At 34.0% G+C, this 22,965-nt stretch overlaps 1 protein-coding gene across 1 annotated transcript in view; it reads left to right on the forward strand.

Moving 5' to 3' along the window:
• Positions 1-22,965, forward strand: part of LOC142976538 (angiotensin-converting enzyme-like protein Ace3) — a 239,229-nt gene that overhangs the window by 155,064 nt on the left and 61,200 nt on the right. The window contains exon 4 of the mRNA XM_076119962.1: positions 16,800-16,830. The gene's annotated coding sequence lies outside the window, so the exon portion shown is untranslated. The remainder of the gene's footprint in view (positions 1-16,799; positions 16,831-22,965) is intronic.

Raw genomic sequence — 22,965 nt, forward strand, 5'->3', positions numbered from 1 at the left:
TTATTGGCGAAGCTGTCACGCCCCCATTTGTGTGAACATCCGTGCAAATGCCCTTTCGCCCATTTTATTTATAAAACCTTTAACCTCTAAAGGGAAATAATTTGACTATAAATAAAGTATTGAGCTTCTAAATGTTGAGAAACGGTGCCTTGGGTATTGACGCGGACATTTCGAACGGAAATAGAGGTCGCGGCGTACATTTCCGTTGTGACTTAAAATGGGGACTTTGAGGTATTTTTACTAGTTATATTTTTGACGAGTAAATCGTCATGTTACTGGCGGAGTAAGATATAAAATAAAGATTATGTCTTTACAAATCTTGGCTTTATTTTGGCTCATGGCAGCAGTGAACTAGTAAAGTAATATTGAATGTGTAAATTATGTTGCTGATGTGAGCGAGAGTCGTGACTGAATGGATGCCTGAAGGCCGACGACATCAGGGTAGGCGACGAAAACGTTGGTGCGATGACTTGGACACCTATCTGGAGGATTGGCGTGAGACATTGAAACCGGTGGAAGATTTAGGCCCTTCTCCCATTACGATACTTGTAGGGTACGATACTCGAGTGTAATACTAGTTGGATACATGTTCGCTACCCGATGCTCGCATATTATGCAACTTAAAAGTTACTAAATTCATCATTTGTGCAAACTCGTTTTTTGTAGACTGACGTTATATCGAGCGACTCCAGTGACGATGAAGCTCTTGCAGTTTTTTTGTTCTCAATTTCTCACAGTTTCTATAGCACCTAGGAGCTGTGAGGAACTGAGGAACTACCTATATTATCAAATGTTAGATTCTGTCAAACTTGAAACGTGGTGGAACTATATAGTTCCGCGAACATGTTTCCTGAACATAGTTCCAATTAGGAAATGAATGATTCCATGTTCAATCCGCTCCCGAACATGTTAAGCGCATGTCTACGCGAGACGCGACGCACAAGCGACCAACACGGCGGGTATCGCGAGACTAGTCGCGAACGCGTAGAATACCAGTATCGTAATGTGAGAGTCTCCATACAAATGTATGTGAGATACTTCGTGGCGACTAGTCTCCGAGACTAGAGTCGCGCGGGCGTATCGTAATGGGAGAAGGGCTTTAGGGGCAGACGCCCAACGATTTTGTCCACCAATCAAATGGGATAGTGCAGATTGATAAAAAAAATCGCGTCTTAGAGAGAGTTTCTGTTCCTCAATATTTTCATAAGTAAGTTTCAAACGTCTCAGATGAAAAGACTCCTCTTTTTAATTTTGTTTTATTCGTTTATTACTTACTCCTTAACTTCTACTTAAGAAGTATTAATCACAAATACAATTATATCATGACTTAGTTAATGTATGCGCAAATGTCGTTGTCCATGAAATTACAGTTGTAAATATATGTTTGACCACTTGGGATGCAGACCAGAGTGCACTAATTGCTTCTAATCAACTCGGACATTCCGCTGAGTGTAACTTTGACATAGACCATTGTTAGTCTAAAGCAATTCGGGTTTAATTAGTTTAGTATTATTCAAAGTTAAATAGGACAATTAGAATGCTGCTAATATATACATCAGAATCAATATTTTTGTGATATTATAGTACTAATCAATTTAATATCTTCTTATTTTTTAAAAGAAAATAACAAAAGCATTATACAAAGGCTACATTCTGTTAAACATCTTTATTAGGAATAATCTTTTGTTCCAGCAATTTAATTTAAATTTATTTTTTAGCATTTTTTAGCGTGACATACAAACCGATACCGTCTGTTTTGTTTTTCTGAAATAACTAAGTATTATTCTACACACATTTTGTGGCATGCATTTGCATGTTTACGCTATAAACGTAGGACATTTTACATCTGATCTTTCAACAAAAGTTCGGATACAGATCGTTTGGCAGATAGGAACGCGGTCATATTGGGTGAAAAGGCCTCGCACCCTCGAGGATCACACGCGGGTCGCTTATCAGGATTGTACGTAAACGATAGGTTACCTTACCGCTCAACACTTTATTGAAACTGTAATAAATATGTAGTTAATTGATAAGTTAAATGAATTAGAGATAGTTCTAACAAAGTTTTTTTTCTTTAGTAGCTTTTGTATTGGCAGTGATTATACACAAAGGAGGTATTTCATTTTTGAAGTTAAAGGATAACAGATAACAAAGAAAGTAGGCTGTAGGCTATGTTATCTTGAGCTATGCCTATTGCGATTGGCAGCAATGAAAAAAAAATAAAAAAAAATACTAGGCTCGTCAAAGTCCACTCGGAGGAAGTCGCCGGAAGCTGCTAGTCTAACATACGTATGTATCTTATCACTCAGTTAATGGACATTAAATTCACCGTAGCACGTTCAATCGACAGCACTAAGGTGACAACTATCAAAACCATTCAACCGAAAATGTCCAAGCCATTGACTATTCAGACAAATTCCTCCAAAGCCGGATTTTCTGTGAGCACAAAGCCGAAATACATTTCATGGTAAATAATAATAGATAATGTTAGTATACATACATATTTCTATCACTTAAATAAATGGTCAATTATTCTATTACTAGCTGACCCGCGCAACTTCGCTTGCGTCACATAAGAGAGAATGGGTCAAATTTTTCCCCGTTTTTGGAATATTTTTTACTGGTACTCTGCTCCTACTGGTCGTAGCGTAATGATATGTAGCCTATAACCTTTCTCGATAAATGGGCTATCTAACACTGAAAGAATTTTTCAAATCGGATCAGTAGTTTCTGAGATTAGCGCGTTCAAACAAACAAACAAACAAACTCTTCAGCTTTATAATATTAGTATAGATTCGTACTTAGAACATCGTGTTTCCATTTTTAGAATAACATTACAAGCAACCACTTAATTATTTTGATTTTGGAAACACTAACTCTTAAACGTTTACGTCCTAATATTTGGTGACACGCTATTAGAATTTAGCAAAAAATAAATATTAAAATCATTTAAACTGTTTAGGCAACAAAATTTAATAGATTAAAAAAGTGTTATCATGAAAAAATGTAATATCATATCGTATCACACTGAAAACCATTGTGAAATTTTCCTAGAATCATTAGTAAGTGAAAAAATAGGGTTCATCCACTTATCTAAACGACTAAACGTAAGTGCCGATAGCAAAACGTTGTCCTAATGGACCGTAGAAGGGTGACCAACCTTTTTCTATTTAGGTCTAAACCCTGAATTTTAGTATCATTATATCCTTTTGTCGGCTTTTCACTATATATTGCAATCCAAATTTATTTATTCACTTTGTAAATCTATACTTAAAATTATTAAATGTAATGCTTAAACATTTATAGAAGTGCTACAAATAAAGGGTGCCTTTACTAAGTACATGTTTGACCCACTGAGCGTAAGCTGCAACAGTGGGCAAAAATGGTGACACTATTCTTGTGTTCCACATTTTATAGACAGAAAACTACGGGTAAATATTATTCAAAAAAATAAAAATATTTATTATTCCTCTGTACTACATTGTACTGTATTATCACAATGAAGTATTATTTTTGTAAGTGCAATGGAAAATTTTACCAACACATCAACAGTAACTGCAGCATACAATATCACTAGCTTACTAACTTATAAAGTCGTGTTGAAAACTGTAGCAGAATTTGTAATCTCTAATGATATTAAAAGTTACATAAGCAAGTTGAAGTTACTTGTTTAGTCCTAAGCGCTTCCTAGGGGGTTATTCTCTTAAGTGTTTTAGTGTTCCTCATTTGTGTACCGTTGCAGCTGCTCCATCTTGAGATAATTCGTGACATTGAAACAACACGCCTTACCTTTCCTAGCTGTAAAATTTTTGAGGATAACCCATCTGATATACCTACTTAAACTGCAAGGTTAAGGTTTCAATTTAATATGCGTACTGGTTAAATGACGATCCTTTTGGTTGCATAACTTATGCATGATTAACTGTTTATTACAAATGCAGTATTTTCTTTTTCGTTTTTTTCTACTTTTTACTTAATCAGTTTCGGTGATTGCGATCTTTAGTATTATCAACCGGTGTTTTTTTTCATCTCTAAACGCCGTACTTATCGATACCCAATCATTACATAGCGTTAGGGCTTTTTGTGTACTTCCCTTTTCCTTCACAAATCTAGATTATTTCCTTCAGCTTTGCTGTTGTCAGCTGGATCCTATCTTGACTCAGAGAAAACCTATTTCAGTTATCGTAGACCATTTTAAAAGCTGGGCTTGGAAATACCAGAAAGCTTTGGACGAAATGTAATAATTGCTTTGTGTTCACACTTTCAACCGATTTCTGTTACTATCAAAGATTAATACGTGGCAAATCTGCTATTTATGTAGTCTCGAATTAACATGATGTAGATGATAAATATCTTCGTTGGTTAATCTCTTAAAACATTCGTGGTTAATATGCTAATATTTGACATTTGTAAAGGAAGCGACTTTTATAACTTTAAGTTACGCTTCCCCAGGGAATAATAGAGTCAACGAAAGTACGCAGTAAAAAATATCAACCAATAACATAATTCGCGCGAAGCGAAAATGTCAAATAATCTTGTGATCGTATTGGTAAATTTTCCGCACTTCTTTCGTGGAAAACCAGCTCAAGAATGTGTTAAATCATACGATGAAAAACGCAAAATGCGCATCAAAAATCTCAGAAATGAACGTTAATAATTTCGTATAAAATTACGAAAATGCGATTATCATTATCGTTCAATGGGTAAATCAGTCCACCTGAAATTCTTTATAGATATTTGGAATTAAAGTATATTAAAGGAGAACATAATATATCTTAGCTAAGTACTAAACCAATTTGAAGCTTATTTTAGCAACTTGATAAATAACATTTTGATAAAAAATATTTTGATAAAGCTAAACTATTAACAAGTTTGAAGTTAGCCCTATATGTACGTATAAATCTATTTCACTTTGTACTGAACATTGTTTTATACGTGTGTCAAGAAATTTGGCACAGATATGGGTGTACGGCCGACTACTGGGAGATCTTGAAAAAGACAGTGTATTACATTCTTGTATTATTTAGTTTTAATTTGGAGAAAATGTAGCATGCCAAGTTTGAACAAAGCATTTAATCTTAATTTAAACGTATACGTACTAAATTGTTCTAGTTTCAGTTTTGTAAAGAAGTTGTAAAACAAAGCTTAACTATATAACTGTCCACAGAAGATGATATTCTATCTGAAATAAGATATACTACAAGCCAAAAACTTTTAAGCGCCCATACTTTACAAAATACACCCTACTTATTAAATTTTTTCAGTATTTTTGTGCGCAAGATAGTGTCAATCTTCAAATACCTGCAATGATAAACGCTTGACAAATCCGTTGAGCTTCTAACATCATCACTATTATCATTCTGTGTTAACAAGGTTCAAGATGGATGGACAGGGATTATGCATTTGACAGGTGGGATCTTACAAAGCGGTGGTTGACGGCTACCGAACTATAAAGTTAATCAAATACACTTCACAATACACTGAAAGAAGTCTTGAGTTCGTTTTTCAGTCTTCTATTCATGCGATTTCTCGCAAGAATAACGTGGTTGATAAGTTTCAATCATCTTATGGCAGACTTATCCTTTATTTTATTTACTAGCTGACCCGCGCAACTTCGCTTGCGTCACATAAGAGAATCATAATTTTCCCCGTTTTTGTAACATTTTTCACTGGTACTCTGCTCCTATTGGTCATAGCGTGATGATATATAGCCTATAGCCTTCCTCGATAAATTGGCTATCTAACACTGAAAGAATTTTTCAAATCGGACCAGTAGTTCCCGAGATTAGCGCGTTCAAACAAACAAACAAACAAACAAACTCTTCAGCTTTATAATATTAGTATAGATTTATTTTTATCCTATAGTATCATGCTTTCTATATATATATAGTATCAGGCTTTAAAAAATTCGGACGTCTTGCGGAATGTTTCTTAAGGAGTCTGAAAATTGGACACAAGAGAAAAAAACATAGAACATTTAAAGAAAAAGAGAGACAGAGAGTTCAGCTCTTACGTTTTGTGCTGTAGCATGAAATCAATGTCATATATAGAAAGGATATCTGATAAAGAATATTATTTAACTTGTTCACTTAATTGTTTACAATTGCTGTTCTATTAATATCAGAGAATATAACAAAGTCAAGCTGTAAAGGGATAAACAAGGAACAAAATAGACGCTCTTTTGCGAGGGAACGTAAAAAATAATCTCCTATAACACTGCCAGTTGGCGTTTTGTCTAAGCAATTACGCACATCGTAAATTGCCAAATTTTTTGCTCGAGTAACAAGAGTAAATACGCCAATTTTGTTGATGCGACGTTATTTTACCGAAATGATAAACATAATGTTTCACTTTTTGAGTAAATGTCGACTACATTCAAACTATGTAGCTTAAAATTTGTTATAAGTATTCACTTTATTTAAATAGTCACTTGAAATTGCTTATGTAGCACTATGTACTAAGTTCATAAACAATAGAACCGTGAGTGCGTTAATAGTAAGTAATACACACAAATTACCGGAAAAAACTATGGACTATTGGGCATGTCTGGTCTTTAAATGTATGACTTTATAGTAATACAGGCATGTCGGTTCTTACCTCTGGGCATAGTGTTGCTTAACAACTTGAACAGAAGTTGCTGTATTAGAAAGCAAACAGAAAGAAGAAGAGAGCAAGAACCCAGTCTTAGTTGACTGTACTACGAATCGGGGATCGCATCGCAAAAGCTCTCACCGTCGCGCCCTGCAATTCTTTCCAACTGGAGTTATAAATCACTCACTAAGACGTAACAAAATTTTTCAAATTATTACGCGACACCTATTTAATTCGTAGAAAAATGATTCACAATAATAAGATCCCCCTATTTATTGAACAGCAGTTTTCCTATCCTCTTTTTAATAACAGTGTAGATTCAATTATATCGAGCAATAATGCTTTGGACGTATGTTACGGCAAATAAGAATTAATATTAAACGTTATATGGATCTTGAGTCGGTTTAATAACATTTTTGCGTCGTATGAAAATTATATTTACGGTCCTCAGTAAATCTTTTATGTATTTTACTTCATTTCTTTTATTTGTGCTAAGGTCAATGACCTTGGGTGAGCTAGAGGAAAAAACAAATTATTTCTTAGATCTTACTAATAGGCTGAAAATGTGGGTCTATCCCACTAGTCCCGTTGAGTTGTCCCGTGACGGGACAACTGGCACTATTTTGTCCCAGTTGTCCCGTGGCGGGACAAGTGACACTGTTTTAGTGCCAGTTGTCCCGTTGCAGAAAAATCACGGGACTAATGGGACAGACGGAAGGGTCAAAACAACTGGTTCCATTGAGTTGTTGTGTGATAACAAGTACTTGGTACTTGCAGACGTTATACGTTGTGTTGTAGTACATTTTTACTTAATTTCTAGTAGATAAGTTGAAATTACATTAGGTACATGTTGAATTGACTTGAGTGCTTGAGCTGCTTCAGGGGCCTGTTAACAATATATTTTTAGTTTCCTTACATTATGTTTTTTCAAGTAGGGAATTTCGGATAAGCATTTTACATTTATGGTATGGAAGGTCATAGATATAGACACTCTTGTCAATTTAATTATAAAATGAAAAACTCAAATGGTAAAAAAACTTCTTGTGAATTTAAAGTTTACATAGAGTAGCGTACAATTTATCATCTGCTATCTTACCGAAGTACCAAGTACCTATTGACACACAACAACTCAATGGAACCAGTTGTTTTGACCCTTCCGTCTGTCCCATTAGTCCCGTGATTTTTCTGCAACGAGACAACTGGCACCAAAACAGTGTCACTTGTCCCGCCGCGGGACAGCTGGGACAAAATAGTGCCAGTTGTCCCGTCACGGGACAACTCAACGGGACTAGTGGGATAGACCCGAAAATGTTCCCCTTTGTAAGCTGTCACGATTTCAAGGTTGAGTTGTCCGGGATTGTGCTTCCGCCGATGTGAACTTTTGGTTAAATTGCTCTGATTAGATTGTTTTGTTAAGAAATTTAGTTAAAGATAATTAATTAGTTTTAAGTAAAAATAATACTGGTTTTGTAAAACTTTTTATTTGAGGTTTTGACTAAGTTTCAATTTCAAGCTTTTTATGTCATTCAACAGTACCGCCTTAATTATGTTCATAACATTAATTGTGCGTATTACTCTATGTGCTCACTTAGTAGTCCTTACCGACTCCCGAGGTAAAAATAATATATTACTTAATACATTAAAAAATACTGAGGTTTAAGTTTTTTTATTCTCAAATAACTGCCGAATACTGTTTAGTTATCCTCGTTATTCTGGTTAGGCCACTTCCCAAAATAATCTTAAATACTTGGTAGCTATTACTTGGCTACCCTGACCTGGTAATAAGGTCCGTATTTTAAAAATAATGTCGCTATTAAAGATACTAGAACAGATACCAAACTGTTATTCCCGTGAGAAGAGCGAATGATGAATCGTTGTACGGCTCATTTATCAAGCTTTATTAACTTCTACTACAGATTTAAACTGAAACAATAGATCTTGAAAGTTTGAGGAAACCTCTTCATGTGCAATGAAGAATAAAATACTTGTGAAATATTGTTTGATGTATGATCAAAAGAACATCGGTTTTCTGAGTTATTTTTGTTTGGTTACTCTACCTTATTAGTAATTTTGGAAGGTTGATATATTCTTAAGAATAAACACACAAACAAATTGCTGAGAAATGGATTTGTTTGAAAAATCTTGTAAATACACTCAGCGGCAGAAAAAGTGGCCCAAGCGCTTATCGTGAATTTGTAAACAAATTAAGTAATATATGAAAGATATATTGTTGTAAGTAGTTGCGAAGTGATCTGTTTAGTGTTATGAAGTGTTTAATTTCAGTTTAATTTAAGTGACGGATGACTTTCTCTAACAATGTGTGTTAGAACTGAATTCAGTGTTGATTCGAGAGGTCAGTTGAATTCTGTGTTTTGAAATATTGCTGCACGGAAACGATTTTCTTTATGATTTTTATTGATTATTGGTCTATTTAGATTTTAGAAAAGATTTGAAGATGCCACTTACTGCTGAACAAGTGGCTTAGGTGGTCTTGTTGTCCGATCAGGGCCATTACCATTGAGAGGTGGCTGCATTTTTCAATGTATCGCGTACCACTTTAAGGTCTGCGATTAGGAGGTATCGTGAGACTGGTCTCTACACGCGGCGACCAGGAATTGGACGAACACGATGTACATCCGCAAGAGATGACCGATTTGTTAACCTCGAGGTGCTGAGAAACCGCTTTCTGACAGCGTTTGAGATTCACTAGAGGCTTCAAGCGGCACGCGGAGTCATTCTTAGTGAACGGAACATGAGGCGAAGGATAAAAGAACGTAATTTACGGGCAGGAAGACCAACCCGAGTACCAGAACTCGAGAGACACCATCGAGTTGCGCGATTACGATTTGCTCGTAAACATGTGAATTGGCTATCGACCAATGAAGCAAGTTCTTGTTAACCGATGAGTGCTGAGTAGCATTAAGAGCACCAAATGGTCGTGAGAGAGTGTAAAGACGCCATTAAGGACGGTTTTTTCCCAACACAACACGTCAGACGGTCAGTTACAAAGGTAGGTCTTTATGGTATGGAGAGGTGTATGTTTGGAGACACGTACAGAGCTTGTCATCGTAGATCAGCGCCTAACAGCAGCCGGGTACATTGAAGAAATCTTCCAAGACCATGTTGTACCACTTATGGATTTCATTGGTCGGGAGGATTAACTCTAATGCAGTTTAATGCGGGCGCTCATAGCGCCCGCGTTGTGGAATCGCACCTTGCTGATATCGGGATTCAAAAACTGGCTTAGCCTGCTCGCAGTCCAGACATCAACCCCATAGAACATGTCTGGCACATGCTAAAAAACAGTGTATGTGCACTGCCCAGCCCACCAGAATCACTTGGTGAGCGAAGAACCGCTCTAGTCAGAGTGTGGGATAAAGTTCTTCAAGAAGTAATTAAAACATCCTCCAAAGCATGCCAGAATGCATGCAGGTCACCATAAATGCTAGAGGAGTTAACACGCGGTATAAATCTGGGGGCACGGCAGTGCCCCCGCAAGTCGAGCAAAAAAAAGCGGCACGGCCGTACCATCTTTTCTCGAAGCAATTCAGGCCATTTTCGACCCCCTATAATTTCGTTGTGGATAAAACAAGAAGCCTGAATTTTTAGCGACTTATCAGTCATTGTATGAACACGGTATATTGAAAATTTCAGTCAATTTGAACCAGTACTTTAAGAATGACAACTTGTTAAAGTTTTGAATTTTGTCACTCACTGATTCACTGACTCACTGACTCACCGATCATCAAAAGTCTAAGGCATTTCTAGCAGACTTAGAAGCTTCAAATTTAGAATACAAATAGAATTTAGTATCTTAATCATGGGAAAATTTCAATATTTTCTAATTTCAGTCCAGTTTTCTAAATACACCAACTGCAAGAATAACTTTGTAATCTTATACATTTATATAGGATTACAAGGTTACATTTGCAGTTAATGAATTAATTATTACTGTAGTATAATAGAAAATAATAGGTGTACATAGGTACCTACTGTATGAGGCATAACTTAAGGGTGTTTAGCCTATGAAACTGAACAACATTTCAATAGGAAAATATGTCGAATTATGAAAAAAATAACCGTCTTTCCATACAAATTGGACTTATGTTCGCTTTACAAAAAGAAGTGAGATGCCATCAAAAACATCCTGTAAAAAACCTCAAGTCTCGCAGCGTAAAAAGTGGTGAGATCTATGTAATACCAAGTCGATTAATCTGTTTAGTCTCTACTGAAAGGACCTTCTGTCTTAAGTTATTACATAAGTTATTATCATGCCAATATTAAAAATATTTCACGTTTAAAACAAATAAATCGACTTGGTCATCGCATGAAAACACAAATTCGCCATTAAAATTTCAGGAGCATTAATTTCTTTAAGATACTCATCTCGATCATTATATTCGGAAGGACCCTAGTGAGGAATTCGGTTGCTGGCCCGTCGTGCTGTGCAGTGTGGTACATACTAATAATCAAATCATGCGATGGCCAGGTCGATTTATTTGTTTTAAACGTGAAATATTTTTAATATTGGCATGATAATAACTTATGTAATAACTTAAGACAGAAGGTCCTTTCAGTAGAGACTAAACAGATTAATCGACTTGGTATTACATAGATCTCACCACTTTTTACGCTGCGAGACTTGAGGTTTTTTACAGGATGTTTTTGATGGCATTAGATTTTTTCTTTGGTGCAGAATTAGTTTTTTGCAAAAACTTTCAATAAGCGATTTCGACAAAAGCTGTATTTTTTAATTTTTCCCATTTTTGATTAAAAATTACGACTATTTAGTGTAAATTGTAACTAAACTTGTGTATAAACTGTTTAACTAATAGTTATAGCCAAAATAATAACCATATATTGATATTCTAAAAAGTTTTATCGTAGTTTTGCTTTGGGCCACTTTTTCTGCCGCTGAGTGTATATTAATTTCAACTTTAAAATAATTTTATATTAATTTTGGTTTACTATGTTGCAAGCATGGATCTTATTTTCAAAGTAAATTTGTTCTTAAATACATAAAAAATAAAGCATACTTCGACTGTAACTCAGAACATACATTTAATTTAAAGAATTATAATCCTCCATTTATTTCTCTGATGCAGAAATTCTAAACTCTTAAATTGGTTCTTTAGAATGCAAATGCAATAAGAACACGGATTCCTAGAAGCTTTGCTTTGTCAATATAAATGCAGTTTTTGCTTTCTTTAAATTAAATTATATGGGGTAAAGTAAGCAGCATTTCTCTATTTATTCATGTCCATTCGGCCAAGCTTACAAGTTACGAACAAGAACATAGATTTTCCATTGCTATTGCGAATATCAGATTAAAATAATAAATAACGACAATGATAGATAACCGTCATAACTTTTCACAGCTGAATAGATTCAGTAATTAAACAAGGATACCATAATTCACAATAATAAAATGACGAATAGCAGACAAAAATATCCTGGCAGTACAAAAATGTGATTTGTAAAAATATAGCTTTCTTTAACATCCAAATTGTTTATCATTCCTTTGTGACAAAACATCTTCAATTTATTTTCCCTTTACGAAATAAAAGGCGGAAGCTTATTTCTTTGCTTTCATACAAAATGTTCCCGCGAATCATGAATCATGTTTAATCCAATTTTTGATAATATCCGCCGGCGACCCACGAATTCCGACTTGGCCTTGATCTCCACTGTATTTTGTTTATTTATAGTTTGTTATTTATGTTATTCAGGGAACGGTTAATTGATTAGATTTATGTTTGTGCTATTTCCAAAAAACTCCTACGTATTTTTTAGTTTTTGTTGGTTTCACGTCACAGGGGACTATACGCATACATAACCCGACCTAGTGTACCAAAACAAGTGTGGGTTACATAAATATTAAACTAGTTTTGTGTGGGAAACTATCTATGTAAAATTGTTGTGCACCACAAACATACTACGACTATAATTTCTGCATGATTAATCGAATTGTTAATTAAATAAATTCACAGCTGAATATTGTCATTAAACCTGTCTCAATCAATACGTTTATTTCAATTTGTATCGATATTGGATTTCTTTTATATTTTTATCAACATGAAACACTTCGTACACAACAGATTCGTGATCACGGAATACACTCGACCCATTTAAAATAAAAATTCAATTTAATTCATTTACTCAATTTGCTACTCGTTGTTTTTCATACACGTACAATATACGAAGAATATTTGTGCTTAAATCAGATTTTTCGTTTAAAGCATTTTTCCATGAAATTCCGGTTTCCCGCATGACAGTGACATAATCTCCGCGTTCACGGACTGGTTAGATATAACATGGTTTTAGGAAGAGGTTAAAAATACTAGCTTTTAGACGTAAGCGCGCTTGTTGTTACTTTGAAAATTTGTTTGAGTATTAAGTTGTTAAATGCAGACTTTGCACCGATGTATTTATGATGGTATATAATCTGTAGAAGAAAACCACTAAACGTTTCTTTCCGTCAAACGTGATATTCGTTAAATCCATTCAAACTTTAAACACCATAGTTATTCTCATTAGTATGTCCAGTATTGTTATCGTAAGAGCTTTCAGAGGTGTATGTTAGCAGTCAGCAGATTTTAACGCAACATAGCTATTCCAGACGTCGCCTACGGCTACTCTACAACTCTCATAGGTCGATCAGTAAGTATCAAAAGGTTCAACGATTGAAAAATCCTACACATATCTCAAGATATTTCAATTTAAAGTTCTAACAACTTTTACAAATCCGATAACTGCAACTTGAACTCAAACTAGTCGTTTGTTACCCGCGAATCGAAAGGAATCGCGTCTTAAAAGTATGCCCTTCAAACGTCTCGCTTCAAACGACAAAACGACTTCTAAGAAGACATTATTAATACAAATATTTTACTCACGAGTATTTTTCTTAGATGATTAAATGTCGGAATGCTTCCCCTTTTTTGTTACATATTTATTATATTTTAATATACCTTCTTTTGTTACATATTTATTATATTTTAATATACCTTCTTCATAATTTTAATGTTATGGTATAGTGCGTTCAAATAGCATTAACGAATGAACAGAATTTGGTTAACTCATTGATTTTAGTTTGTCCCGGGTGTTTCAAAATAGTCCTATTATACAGGATAGAAATCATTGCGACACTTGATATAGAGACATAATGTCTTATTCTCTCAGAAATCTTCTATGCCGCCAACAATGTTGACGTTACTTCATTGAACGCATTTAAATTTTATTTTACGTACCATTATAAAAACGTATGCATAAAATTGTAGTATTTTTGCTAACCAGCCAAATAGCGTGGCATTCAACTCAAACATTAAAAAACGTCATATTTTTAAAACTGTTTCATAGGGGAAGTTTTTGTGCTACATATGCATTCATGTTTCAACGACACGCTTTGTGGGCATTCACTTTGCTGGACACAGAAAAACAAAGTTGTCACAGAAAGTAAATTCTACAAAGACTGACCAGGTCACAGAACTTGAAACGGGTCAAGGCATGAAGATTCCTATTCGGAAATTCTAACTATTGTAATGCTTTCCCAAACCGGGTGACAATATCGTTATATTGTACTACATACATATATACGATCGGAAATAAAATAAAAGAGATAGCGAATGAAAATCCGAATACGTTAATCCGATATATTCACAAGTTTAGTTTTTGTTGGGTATGTCATTGACCCATTTGGCAAGTTTTCAGAGCGCTAAAATGTTACGCGTGTAACAGTTAGAAGAAAAAATGTTTGTGTCGCAACACTTCGCAGTAAATTAAATATCGAAAGCTGTCTGTGGTTTTGTGTGTAAAAAATACTAACCATTTTTGTGGGAGAATAAACAGTTTATTTTTTACGATCTATGACGTCGTTTTTAGCCTGCTATGTTAGTGGTACTTTCAAAAGTCCAGTAAGAACTATTGACGTTGAATAAATCTGTTTCAAAATTTACTTAACCATTAACTTGTACTTTTTACTAACCTCGAAAAATATTCAACAACATTTAATTAAAAATTGGAATTATGACAATGTATCCGCAGTCGCATCAATACCAAAGAACGTAACGTATACGTTTTTATGCGCAAATTTAATATATAAATAAAAATGTGATTCCGTGAAAAGCAAGGCTTCATATAACAAGGAAGTTTTATTTCAATTACGATGAGTAATATTACATTTTATTTTATACATGTATTGTATAAAGCAATTATATTGTACTTAAATAAATTTGTATAGAATGGTGGTTTTACACGTAAAGTGTTGAGAATTTTTATTTCGTTTACGTATGCTAGAAGTCTGTCAAACAATACTAGTCCAGTACACAGAACATCAACTTTTACATATTGTAAAAAAAACTTTGTTTTTAAAAACACGTAGTGTGATATATTCTTAGAAATGGCATAAACACTTTACTGCAACTTATAACTGGAAAATTTCTAGGAAAATTCAAGACGCTTAAAGTGCTTCTAAGTTATTACTGAATATGAAAGGACTAATTAGAAACATGAAATGTTGTATGAGTACGGATGAATGTATCTTTAAAATGAATCTTAACCCAGGCAAAATAGAAAAATCTGAAAATTGAGGATAATTTATTACATTCAAGATGACTGGTTAATAATATTGGTTTAACCTACTTATTCATTGCATGATAATCTATCCATAACTTGTGCAACCAGTACCTACCATAAATGTAAATACGTTTCATTAAGATACCATCCAGTCAATAAATTCATTTTCATACGCGCATAACCATAACACTTTCGCAAACAAAGTAACAGAAAAACCGAAGAAAATATAATTTAAAGTCGTAAACCTCTTGATATCTGGATAGCAATCTTGCAGTAAAGGAACGCGGTCATAGGACTATGTAATGTCTTTTAATCTTGTCCGAATGTTCCCGGGTATAAGAGTAAGCGCTGAACGTACAACTTATCTTGGAGGAGGAAATGTAATGCGTCATTTAGATCGAGATTCTACTGAGTGTATGTTGTAGACGTGAATTATATTTTACATGGAATTATTCTTAAGATTTTAAGGTGTTACAAAGAAAAGCTTTTTAAATTTTAGACAGGTTTACCACGTACAAAGATTTACGAAAAGTGACAAAATAAGAAGTTAAAATTAGGTTCTTTATTTTCTATTTAGAAAAGTAACACACATTAATAGGTAGAACAGTAACTTGAAAAGGGTAATTGATAAAACAAAACTGTTACGATAAGTACTTTGTACGTAATGCTTTTAATTAGACCTTTTGCAACGCTGTAAATATTTCAAATTATATAATATACATGTTGTGGTAAACTGTTTACCGATTAAGATGTATGAAACACATTGATACAATGTAAAACCTAGCGTTGATGTGATAAAAGCGCCTACTCTCCAATGAATGATTTCAGTTCAGAATTGTTCTAGCCCACTGAGAATACATAATAAATGTGTGACCCGACAGTAATACAGAATCGAAATCAATCCTTGAAATCAGTCGAAGAAGTTTTATATGTATCTACTTTGAAGATTTACATCAAAAGTTTTGAATTGAACTTTCAAAGATGTGAGAGGTATAATCATATATTCATGGAAGTTTTTTCACTCCAATGTTCTTATAGTTGCCTCTTTTGAATATACTTGTGACGTTTTTTTTTACTTGTTATTAGGTAGAGTGCACTGAATATTAAGCATTTTATATAATGTATTTTTTGCTACTGTCTCTGTGGTCAGTCGGTAACGTAACGTATCCTAAGAGCTGATCATGAGGATTCAAGTTCGATTCGGTTGGGCAAAGTTGCTATCGGGGTAAATATTTGTATACAATGTAGCATATGGTCTAATATTTCGGGAAAGGTTATTGGATGTATGATCGGTGTTACGGTTTAAATTGTTGGTTCAACTTGATGCTTACAATGTTGTTCAATGTGTAGATACTATAGATTACTCGAAAGTTATTGGTTCTATTACTAAACTCAATTACGAGTACTGCAGTAGCGTAATTCCTAACATCCATGGTCTTATCACTTTTGTATTAAGCGTTTGACATTTCGAATGAGCTGTCAAATAATATTTAAGGGTACTTAGTTAAAATGTATGTTTAAAAATTCACGAGTTCTGACGTTAGTTTAGTCTTCAATATTGTACGGCCTAGGCAAAGCCGAAAAGCTGTTAGTGAGTAATGAAATAAAAATTATAACACTTTTCCTTTTTGTTGCAGATTTTATAACCGGATCGAACAAGATAAGAAGGTATGTACGTTTTTTTATATGATTATAATAATAAAGAGATAGAATAAAATTCTCTTCATTCTTTAAAATAATATGAGCGTCCTGCGACGCTTTTGTGACTATTCTCGCCACAATTTTCTGTGTGGAACAAAGGAATTAAGAAAAGCGCGTTTAGTTTGATCATGAGTTTTTTGCTAGAGAGAATGTATTATAATATAAAAAGAACTAAAACTCATTATAATCTAACAAGCAGGATCTTCAAAGAACTGGTGAATATTTAAGAATTTGAAGCACAGAATCTACTGTCAAATTAAATATTCTGTAGCACGATTCTCTACAATTGAAACCATCGAAAGCGTGACATTTAAAATGTACGGCTAAAATAGTTTCTACGATGCCCGCGAGAGGCGCTGGACCGTTTATCAGACATTTTTTTTCAATAGCTAGCCGGTTGTCGGTCGTTGATAGTGGTAGAGAATTGAGCTATAGAATTGTAATTAAAACGGCTACAGTTTTATTGAACTAAATAGTTATATTATGCCAAAAATTAAATTATAGGTGGATTTGGTACTCTTATTTTTTTACTTTATTCACCAGTTGAGTAAATTTTTCTATTTTAAACATGTTTATTTTTTAAAGCCATTCATTTAAATAAAAAAAATAGTTATTGTCAAAAATGCAGTTTAAAGACAAACATTTGTTAAGCATATAAAATATATTTGAAAATAAAACGTGACCCGCTTTTCTTTTAATTTTTAAACCAGTTGTACACTTTATTTTAAGCTATTAAGTCTAATGAACACGCAACGAGCTGTGTTCATTAGTTTCTGTTGAATATTTACACTACACGCAATGAGTTCAAAATGTGTTCGCGCTACAAACATATGCTTTGGCCCATTGCGGTTCTATAGAAATGAAAATTCTGTTATACATTTCACAGCGAGCGCCTAACTTTCAGCAATTATATTTGGCTTGTTTTCTTCTTTGAATTTTAATGAAATATTTTGTGTAATATTAATAAAATTGTGTGGTTAGTTTCCAAGTATAAGTCCCAAATGTCTATTAAAATCTGTCGCCCGCGTTCTAAATACAGCAAGACAATAAATGTTTCTGAGCTTACTTAAAAGCAGAAAATAAAATACACTATTTTCACAAAATCTCAAGATAAATCGTAATAAAATGCATGTCAGAATGTAAAATACGTGCTTGCTAAATTACCTAGGACGCGCAAAAGGCAATTTGAGACGTAATAAATTATTTAGTACGACTGTAACCGTCTAGTTATTCTAATGAAACTTGAATTGTATTCCATTATTACAACACGAAGCCAAAGTTATAATTGACAAATGTCCTATTCGAACTCCGTACAATAATTCGATTTACATTTTCCAAATTATTTTTCCTAACTTGGCCTGATTACAAAACCAATTAAAATCGGCTGGTGTAATTTCAAATTTTTCGACGAGAAGAAAGTCGTTTTGCAAAATTGATTACCTTCCAGTTAACTTTGAGTTTAATGTACTTTGAACGGTTTTGATATTACGGAGTGGAAATTGTTGAGTGCCGTTTCGGAGCAGATATTGTCTTAATGATAATGTTGTAAGGAGTTGAGGGTACAGACCAACATTGCTTTATATAAATATAGTACTGAATCTTAGCCGCGAACTTAATGATTTAAAGTGCAAAAATATTAACATTGTATCGCAACGCTCTATAAATGGGGCATACATCGCCTGAACTAGTCGTTAAAAGGATCTCCTCATTTTAATATTCCTTAGTAACCCTTACGTCTTGTTGTAGCTTTAACTGACATTTAGCCATCGACTATTCACTTACAGTTGGGCAATTTCTAAGGAAACCATCCACTCGATAGTATGAATGGTAGGGAATGTAATCTCTCTGTTGTAATTAAAAGTAGAAAATTGAAAAAAAGGGAATTGGCTCTCAAAAAATTCGAAACCAATATCAAAAAGATCTCCGTTCACTCAATAAAGGTTCGAGTTTTTTTCTACAAGTCCATATTTAACCTACTTTATATTCCGAACGATTCCGTTTGGTACGCCTCGCTCCTATGAATAGGAGTAGATAATATAACTACATCTTAGATATTGCTGGAATGACGTAGATGTACTGGATTTTCAACGTCGGTACCGCCAAAATCTTGTATAGTTCACTGGTCAATAGTTTCAAATTTATGGCTATTAGACTTTGATTCTAGGTGGAGTAAAATGCGTACGTCTTTTTTTCAATTGATATGATTTTCATTAAAAGTTTTTACAATATCGTATAGTCAAATAAAATATAAGCTCAGAATACAGCTCGAGCTTCTGTGATTTGTAAATCAACTTTCAAAAATCGTTTCCTAGAACACCCTGAACATAAACTGAACTTTTTAATGGATAACATAATGCATATTACGTTATCCATTAAAAAGTTAGGTATTCCTCGACTAAAATTAGTTATCGATGGAAGAATGTTAAAGAAATAATATAATAGCACTTAATAGAAACACATTATCACGTTCCATTCAGTCATCATTAATGAGGAGATTACGGTCTATTTGTAATAGTATCACAGTCGCAAATGTTATTGCATTGAGGATTATCGCAGCCTGCCACTATTATCATTGGAGATATTAAACAATAATGCTATCTTGATATTATGTTGCTTGCAGAATGTCCATTAACATGATTAATATTTGTCTAAAGTGCCTTCAGATTATTTTTTCTATGGAATCTTTTTTCTTTATTTATTTGCAAACTATAATATGCCTGTCGTTCTGTCGCTATTGTTTTTCTTTTTGTCGTACCTCGGAGATTTCCACTTTCCATAAAAATTTTATCTAGATTGCCTGAACCGTTACGACATAAAAGTAGGGCTAACAAATAAACAACAACGGACTAACAATCTAACAACTGATTGCCTCCGTGTCCCAATGGTTAAGGTCGTCATGAGGCTACCATTGGGTCAGGTGGTCATGAGCTGCACAATTAGTGGTGCGATCCAAAAATAGTTATTTCGGGTCTGGTTTTATTTTGTGTCCGTTGTTTGTATGTTTGTAAAAGTCCCCGCGACGAAAAAGTGTCTTCGTGAGTTGTCTTTTAAAAAAAAGAATCAAATAGATTACCCATTTATATCGGTCATCGACGTATGCATACACAAGCGAATGCAGGACAACATTTGCAATACATTATACATAGTTTTGTAGAACAAAATTTGAAATTCATACAAACTTTTGAACAATACGCATAGTAGTAACCAGGGTAGAAGTATGTTTTGTTCTTTTAAGTGACCTAATTAAGAAACGTAGTTAAGACACTTCTTAAGTAAATGGTTTCTGGATCAACTGAGAGCTATAATCAGCAACGATATAATATACATATTACTTGAAAGAATATTCATAATTGCGACTGCAAATTTTTGATACAAGACTTCGATTCATACAAATCAAAGCACATAGAAACGACTTATTCCAAATAATAAGTCACAGATATATCAATTAAATAGAGTTTCTAAGAAAGTATAAAGGGCAACGCTCTTAATGATCACATTTAATTGCAGGTTTTTATACTACAAATATTTCTTTGTTTTCCAATAGAAAAACACGTCTGTTACGCTTAACAAAGATCGTATCTTAAATCGTCTGAAAATAAACTACAACATCGTCGCTTGACTAAAACTGAACATAAAAACGCCTTAATAATTTTGGCAAGCTTAATCCAAAGTCATGTTTTTATTTTATTTTTCCTTTGATGTGGGTAATAGTGAATCTTGTTCTTTCAATGTCAGTGCTATATTGACCTGAAGACCTTTGATAAAAGTCAGAGTTAGGCTTCGAATAGACGAAGCGATTTTCAGACGCGCGCAACTGGCGCGTCGCTAATCGTTTGGTTGTGACATAGCGGTTTTAAAGATTTAATACTTTTTTTTGCACTATTTACAGTTTTAACACATAGTAAAAACTAACTATTTAGCTTAATGATGTGCCGATTCGATTATTTGAATAATCGATTAATCGATTATGTAATCTTATATTATCGATTGTTAATCGATTAATAATCGATTATTAGACTGAAATTTAAAGTGTCGTCTAAATGTCTTAAATCAAGATTATTTAAATGAAACAAGCAACACAACAATCACATTTTTAGAAAATAAAACTCAAATAGAACATACTCACTTCTTTTTTAAAAACAAAAACAATATTTAAACTGAAAATCAAACGTAACATAATCACTTAGTGATTTAAAAAGTTTTAACTTTTACCCTGTACTACAACCGTTTACTACCTATAGAAGCGAGGATTCCCTTAGCAAATAGAAATACCATAACTTATATTTAACAGGTGACAGTTACCACAGACAAATTAATTACGTACCAATACACGATAGTGTTCTTTATTCCATGCAAATCAAATTTTTGTGTTAATCATTGTTGTTTAACTACAAAAAAAAACATAATCATACATAAGGATTGGTATGCGGTAAGGGGTTAAAAGATTTCTTCCAAAAATCGATTACAATCGATTACCTATAAATCAATCGATTGTAAACAATTATTCTTATAATCGATTAATCGATTATTAATAATCGATACCGCACATCGCTAATTTAGCTAAACGGGCCAAATATCGCATCGTTACCTTCGCGTTCAACGTTAATTTGGTTTTATGGTGGTGGTGTAGTAGTGGTATTATAAATGCTTTATTTCAATACTCACTAGATCCCAGTAGCGCAATTCTCTACAGTCGGTACTGTCGTGTATCGAGACTTTGACATTTAGATACTGCCAAAATAGTTTCTCCGGAGCCCGCTAGAGGTGCTGATCAGTACCTCGATTCTCTACTACTATCGACTACCGATAACCGGCTAACTATCGAAATTTTGACATTTAGAATGTACTGCCAAAAAAGTTTCTACGACGCCCGACAGAGGCGCTGATCAGATTTTAATACAAAATTTCTCGATGACAGATCGGTTGTCCGTAGTCGATAATGGTAGAGAATCGAGGTACAGCTTCTCGTGCAAAATTTCTAAATAGCTTGCCGGTTCAGCGAATCCGTTGCGATAGCTAACTGACCGCGCGGTTGCTTTAGGCTTGCTTGATTGTTGTTTGTTGATCACCCGCCAACTGACCGCAAAGCGCGCGGTCAAAGCAACAACCGCACGTGCAGCCGGCAAAAACCGCGGCGTTGCCAATTAGCATTAACAACAACATCAAATTTTACTCGATTAGCAGTCCGGCCACCGCGAATAGCTCGACTAAAAATCGCTTCATGAGTTCGAAGCCTTAACGATAAACTTCAGACGTATTGTCTGTAGTTCCACGTAACTGGATTAGTAATGACTTTGGTTGTCTTCAATTGCATAGCCTTTTGTAGCGCTCGTGTAGCCTTTTGTGAGATGTGGAATGTAGGTTTTGTTGTTATCTAAATAAAAGACTTTTTATAAGATGTTGCTGTTTATTAGAGGTAAGTAGAGGTTTATTTCAAAACTAATATTAAATGATTAGGTCCAAATACTCAACGAATTAGATTTTTTCATCCCAGTAATCTATGCACAATGCAGACGTAATTGTTCGTTTAGGCTGCCTGTGTTATTTCTCAAAACGTCTGAAACAAATAGAATAAATCAAATGACTGAATAATTGTATATTTCAACAACTATCGTAATCAGTACTACTGAAGCTGGTTAATTAAGAATACAAGTTAGCAGAAGCTAGTTAATCAAGAATACAATCACTGATTTCTTATTTTATACGATTAACCTATTAGGTACTTATAACAGTATTCATTATTCATCATTCATTAGGTACAATAAGAAGTAGATAAGTCACTTAGTAGTGCCTTCATTGACTGTAATGTAATCTAGTATACCTACTATCTTCCCCTAATTATTATTGTTCATTGAAACCATTCACCGAGAGGATCAGATTCACTCGCGAACAATTATGGGCTGTTTAATTGGGTGTTACGATCTGAATATAAATTACGTTAATTTATTGCAGCGAGCTACATGTAGTTATCGAGAAACGATGCAAATACTCTAACTGTTGAGGCTTTCCGAATAGAAGCTTTTATTGTTCATATTGATGTCTTTATTTGTGTATGCAATTTCGGAATGTCTTAAGTCTTTGTAATTTGAAATGTCGTAAATT

This window comes from Anticarsia gemmatalis, chromosome 11 (genome assembly GCF_050436995.1).
Source record: "Anticarsia gemmatalis isolate Benzon Research Colony breed Stoneville strain chromosome 11, ilAntGemm2 primary, whole genome shotgun sequence".
Taxonomy (NCBI): domain Eukaryota; kingdom Metazoa; phylum Arthropoda; class Insecta; order Lepidoptera; family Erebidae; genus Anticarsia; species Anticarsia gemmatalis.